At 28.2% G+C, this 5,879-nt stretch overlaps 1 long non-coding RNA gene across 1 annotated transcript; it reads right to left on the bottom strand.

Annotated features, from left to right (window-relative positions):
* Window positions 1-3,117: 3,117 nt before the first annotated feature.
* LOC128292813 (uncharacterized) lies at window positions 3,118-3,991 on the bottom strand. Its single transcript, XR_008282746.1, has 2 exons — window positions 3,851-3,991; window positions 3,118-3,515 (listed from the first exon to the last, which is right to left on the bottom strand). It is a non-coding gene; the product is annotated as an uncharacterized LOC128292813 (long non-coding RNA).
* Window positions 3,992-5,879: the final 1,888 nt, after the last annotated feature.

Below are 5,879 nucleotides of genomic sequence, written 5' to 3'. Positions count from 1 at the left end.
CTGGTCTATATATTAAAATTTTTATATATTTTTACTGTTAAAAGGTTAGAAAAATTGTAAATTATGAGAACTTTAAGGCATATTTTCAATAGATAAAAGTGGAGAGTTGAATCATAAAATTATAGTTTCTTATTCTACTCCATTAGACTTTTATAACAGTATATCATATGCTCAAATTTGTTAAGAAAAAGAAAATTTTAGATTCCACGTTAATTAAACATAAACGGTAAAATGTTTATATATATGAAAATCCTATTAAAAAATTATTGAATGGCTAAGTTAAAGAACCTTATCTTGCACACAAGGGGGTTGTTAGTCCACACTTGTTTTATGGGTTTGGGTGCATCTGCATGATGCACTATGTTTGACTTGTAGATATTTTAGGTCCATTTCCAGTACGAAATTTATTTTTCCTCAATAAATATATATAAAATCTTATATAAAAAGACATATATCTTGATTTTAGTTAAATTGATTTAATTAACTCTTTAATGCAGATTTTATCTTCTTATACATGGATAGTTGTAAAAATTACTCCACTTTGAATACCTATAAAATGCTAAGATTTCTTCAGAATAAAGGTTCCGGGTGCTACTACTTTGATCATTGTGTTGTTGTATCTTGGGAGACAATCGACCAACATTTCTCCAAGTACTGTAGGAGCGGCCGAATCTATCTTAAAGAAACTGTGTTAAACAAGCCTCAACGTTTAGTAAATTTCTATTCTTCTTTTCGATTTCAACTTTTTGTTAGGGTATTTATTGGTTTACATATTTGACAATTTAAATATAAATTATTCGCTAATGTCCAACAAAAAATTGATCATTGTATGTCAATATGAAGTATACATGGCACGTCACTGTCTGAATATTTCATCAACTATATCAGTTTTTAACCGTACAAATATATGAAATTTATAATAAAATAGAATAATTTATTCTTTAAAGGAACGTGGTACAAACAGTAGAATGCAAAAATAAAAATAAAAATAATTCTGGATTTATATTTTAATAGACTAATGGATCAAATTTCATTTGAAATATTGCTATTAAGTTTCTCATGTGAAAATGTAATCTTAATAAACCCCGCGTTGCGAGGTAATTTTAATTTTATATTTAAATTTATTTTTAATTTAAAAGTAAAATGTTAAATATTTTAACTTCTTTTTATTATTTTTAAGAAGTAAATAAAATAAAAGAATAGTAATAATTTAAAAAGAAAAAAGGGTAAGAATCAGCGTAAGCAATTAAGAATCAGATTAAAGAAAAGAAGTAGATGGAATAAAAATCAAAATCAAAATTACTTTAATAAAAGTTTAATGTGTATATTATAATAAACATTTAAAATATGTTCATCTTTACGAAATTAATAAAAATTAATATATATATATATATATATAATTAATTGACAACTTAAATATGAAACATAAGTAACAAAACATATCTCCAACTTTTCGTAGATTCTCACTTTTATCTGCCATTTTTTTTTTTTTTTTACTTTTCTCATAATTCTCTTCAACCAAGAATAAGTGCATCACAAGTGTAATCTTCAGCTTTAATTTGTAAATGAGCCAAAAAAAAAATTGTATAGTAAATGATTCCGAGGAATGCAGTATGTTCTTTCGGTATCCATCCCAAGAGGGTAGCAATTTGGATAAAATTACACCAACTTGAAGTGAATCAAGAATCAAAATTCTTGATTCACTTAATTTTAAAACTAGAATCTGCAACTCATGTACTTGATCCACAATAGGTTTAGTGATTGTATGTTTACGTCTAGGTCATAAAGATGATATGCGAGAGAATTCAATATATATACACAGCAATTGTACTTATCCTCTTGGAGTTTGTTTCTTTCTTTCATAACCTCTTCAAAGTCTATAAGTGTTGCTTCTGGAAATTGTTGTAGGATTGGATCAAGGACGTAAAAAATCTTCATTGTAGTTAACATGAACATTATTTTGTCTTTCCATCTTTTGTAGTTGGTTCCATATATTGAACCTATCCTCCATGATCATGTCTTGATACATCTTTAAATTTGAAGTTAATTCAGTCTCCATAATTATAGAAGGTAAAAGTAGGAAATAAAAGCCTTAAGATTGTTATAAATTCTAGTGCAAGAAAAGGAAATTGAGAGAAATAAAAAATAAAATTCAAGTGTGATTCATTGTCCTTAAGGCTTTTATTTCTGCCTCTAGGATATAATAAGTCTTAAAAAAAACAATAAAAAATAGAATAATGAAAACAACATTATTGAGTTTTATATAGGTTACTGGCAAATGAATTTCAAGGATACAATTAAGTTCAATGATTGTCTATGTAATTTGCATTTGATAGAAATAGTTCATTGAGCACTGAACGGAGCATAGTAAGGATATCAATTTCTACAGTAGTAATTCTTCATAGAACAATCTAAAAATATAAATGATGGTGAGAGATCAGAAAGAAACTTTTTTCTATATTTTAGGTTGTCATGCAAATGACACTTCACTCCTATTTATAGGAGATCTCATGTCTCTTCATAGGGATATAATTATCCAAATGGATAATCATATCTTTAGCAATAAACATAATTATTCAATAGATATCTACTTGAACAATTATGACTATTTGTTATTAATTAAGTGACATAACTTTTGGTAAATTGTAACTTTCAATTTGCAACTACTGAAACACTTACATTTTGTATGATGGAAGGTTTCAAGTCAATTATATACCAGCCAAACATCAAGTGGTTTGATCTATTCATAAAACCTCTGTCATCAGCCTTCTTTGTTGATCTTCGTAGGAAGCTGTGTGTGTTTTATCCAGATGAAGTTCTGATTTGAAGGAAAGAGCAAACATGGGAAATATTAGTCAATGACTGTAACTACTAGCAATTGAGCTGAAAGCTTTCAAGGGTTGTTGTGCACCTGTGTCTTGATGAGCAACAGTTAAGTATTTAGACCATTGAAAGTAGTTACATGATAGCTAAGTTTGCTACATGTCTAGTATAAAAATGTATACAAAGAACAGTCTTCTAAAATTCCCAGTTTATCAAATTCAAATTTTATTCTCTAAAGTTTCTTCTTCTTCTTTCATAGAGTTTAGTTTCGATCATTGTTTAGTAGAACCCAAGTTTTATTTTTTCTATATATTTGTGCTTTTCAAATTGTTATAGACCAATTTTGGCCCGATTATATTTAAACTCAGGAGCCCAATTACCCATTGACCCCATTTACAACATAAGCCTACTTACCCATTTACCATAACCCATTAAAACTAAACCTACCCAATACACAAGACCCATTAAACCCAAACCAACAAACCAAATCCCTTTAGCCCAAATACTACCAGCCCAATACCCAACTAAACTAAACTAGCCTAACATTAGAAAAAAAAAAAAAACAAACAACAAGAAACCCTAGCCCCCCTAAAGCTGCCGGCCACCGACCTAACCCCCACTTGCCTTTGCCAAAGTCGGCCAACTGCTCCACCGCCTGCAGCACCGCCACTGTCTCTATCAGCAACTTGCACCTGCAAGCAATTGAAAAGGAAAAGATAGAAAGCAAGAAAAAAAAGCATTGTATGGCCATAAAAGCCAAATCTAAACATTTTGTAAAAGGTTCGGCAGTTGAGATAAATAAAAACACTTGATTTTTAAACACAAAAAAAAAAGAACAAGCGATTCCAACAACACCAAAATAGATATCCAAAAGCAAAATCAAATAAAAAATCAAAGGTGATTTTTTAGTTCTTTTTTTGAATCGGTCTTTTTCTTTTTTTTTTCTTTCTATTTTTCTATTTTTCTTCTTTTCTACTTATACACATACATATACATATATTATAAAAATACAAAAAAAAAAAAAAACCTTTTTCGATTTTTCAGCCACCGTGTAAGGTGGTCGGCGACGACGGCTGGTGTGACGGCGACGGCGGCCCTCCTGGCCGGAGCTGGACCTGGTCCAAAGAGAAATTCTCTCCCTCTCGTTTTTTTTTCTTTCCCCTACTGCAAAGTGATTTTTTTTGAAAAAAATTGGCCTTTTATAGCCTCCCAAAACGATGTCGTTTTGGGGGCTACATTTTAACCCCAAAACGACGTCGTTTTGAACCGACCCGACCCGACCTGATCCATCCGACCAGACCCGCCTCAGGATCCGTGTGTTTTTGGAAAATGGGGAATTTACGCGTGCGGTCCTTTCGCTTTTTCAAGCTTTTGCAATCAAGTTTTTTTTTATTTTAAAATTTGCCCTGTGAAGTTGTCGCGGATTTCGTTTTAGTCCCGTACCAGGTGCTGCGTTTTGAAGGGAAGGGAAAATTTCCTTTTTGGTCCTCCTCTATTTTCGCTCATTGCAATAAGACCCTGTTTCCCATTTTTATTTCTAATTGCACCCCAAGAACTCTGTTTTGATTTCGATTTCATCCTTTTTGCCATTTTATTTTTAAATATTGTTTGTAATATTATATTTTTGCTATTATCTATTATTATCATATTTATTATTATTTTCTATCCTATATATTTATATATTTCTTTTAGTATCAATTATTATATTATTATTACTTTCCTTTTATTATTATCTTTAACATATCGTTATTTTTTAATATTATTATTAATTATTATATTATATTTAATAATCTTTTGATGTTCTTCTAAAATCGTGTATATATATATTTTTATCCGCTATTATTATTTACTACTTTATATTAATATTATTATATCATATTTGTTTTTGTATTTTATTATTATTAGTATTACTATTATTATTATTGTTGTTAATATTAATGTATATTTTATATGTATATATTATTATATATCTATTTATGTAGCATTATTAATGGTTGTTTTTACTATTATTATTATTATTCATAATATATATATTATGTATACATTTTTAAATACTATATTATATATATATATATTTAATACCATATTATGTACATATTATTATTATATCTATTTTTACCCTATTATATTTATTATTAATATTAGTATATATTTTATTATACGTGTATATATATACTTTTTATATATAGTATTATTTTTATATATCATCATATTTATTATTATACTTATTATTTTCACTATTGTTACTTATTATTTTATTTTAATATTATTACGTATTATTTGGTATACATATATCTTTTTATACATATTGTTATTTTTTACACATACATTATTTATTATGATATTAATACATTTTACTTTTTCTTTTATTGTAAATATTATTTATTATTACTCTAATATCTTAATATTAAATTATAATATTTTATTAATCACACCATTATTTTGCATCGTTTATTTACTTATGAATTTTTGTTACAATAACATCGTCAATTTTTTTATCATTATTTTAGAAATATTTTTTATTTTAATAAATAAGGCAACGTACCGATTTTAACATTAAGTCTGTGATTTCATCGCTATGTTGGGTGAATCACGTTGGCTCGTGTTAAAAATGGGACATCCTTAAAAAAAAAACCAAAAACTTGAAATTTCTTGTGTTTTGGTCGGATCATGATTAAATGTTACATTGAACTCGCATTTTTGAAAATTAAGACAACACATGTTTAACGAGATACCAATTTTGGGCGTCGCGAGGGTGCTAATACCTTCCTCGTGCGTAACCGACTCCCGAACCCTATTTTTCTCTAAACTTTTGATGTATACCTAAACTCGGTCTTCTTTTGTTTAAAAAATAAATTTTTTTTAAAAAAAGAGGATCTATTGGGTGTCCGATCACACCTAGGAAAAAGGATCGGTGGCGACTCCTTTTTTTTTAAAAAAAATTTGATTTTCAAATTTTCAATAAATCGCCTCAATTAGCGGCCAAGCAAAATTTTTACGTCACTATAGCTGGCGACTCCACTGGGGAACCTTTTTTATTTGAGAATCGAGTCTAG

Source organism: Gossypium arboreum, chromosome 5 (assembly GCF_025698485.1).
Source record: "Gossypium arboreum isolate Shixiya-1 chromosome 5, ASM2569848v2, whole genome shotgun sequence".
NCBI lineage: Eukaryota > Viridiplantae > Streptophyta > Magnoliopsida > Malvales > Malvaceae > Gossypium > Gossypium arboreum.
Note: the sequence above shows the minus strand (reverse complement) of the source record. Positions and strands in the feature narration are given on the sequence as shown.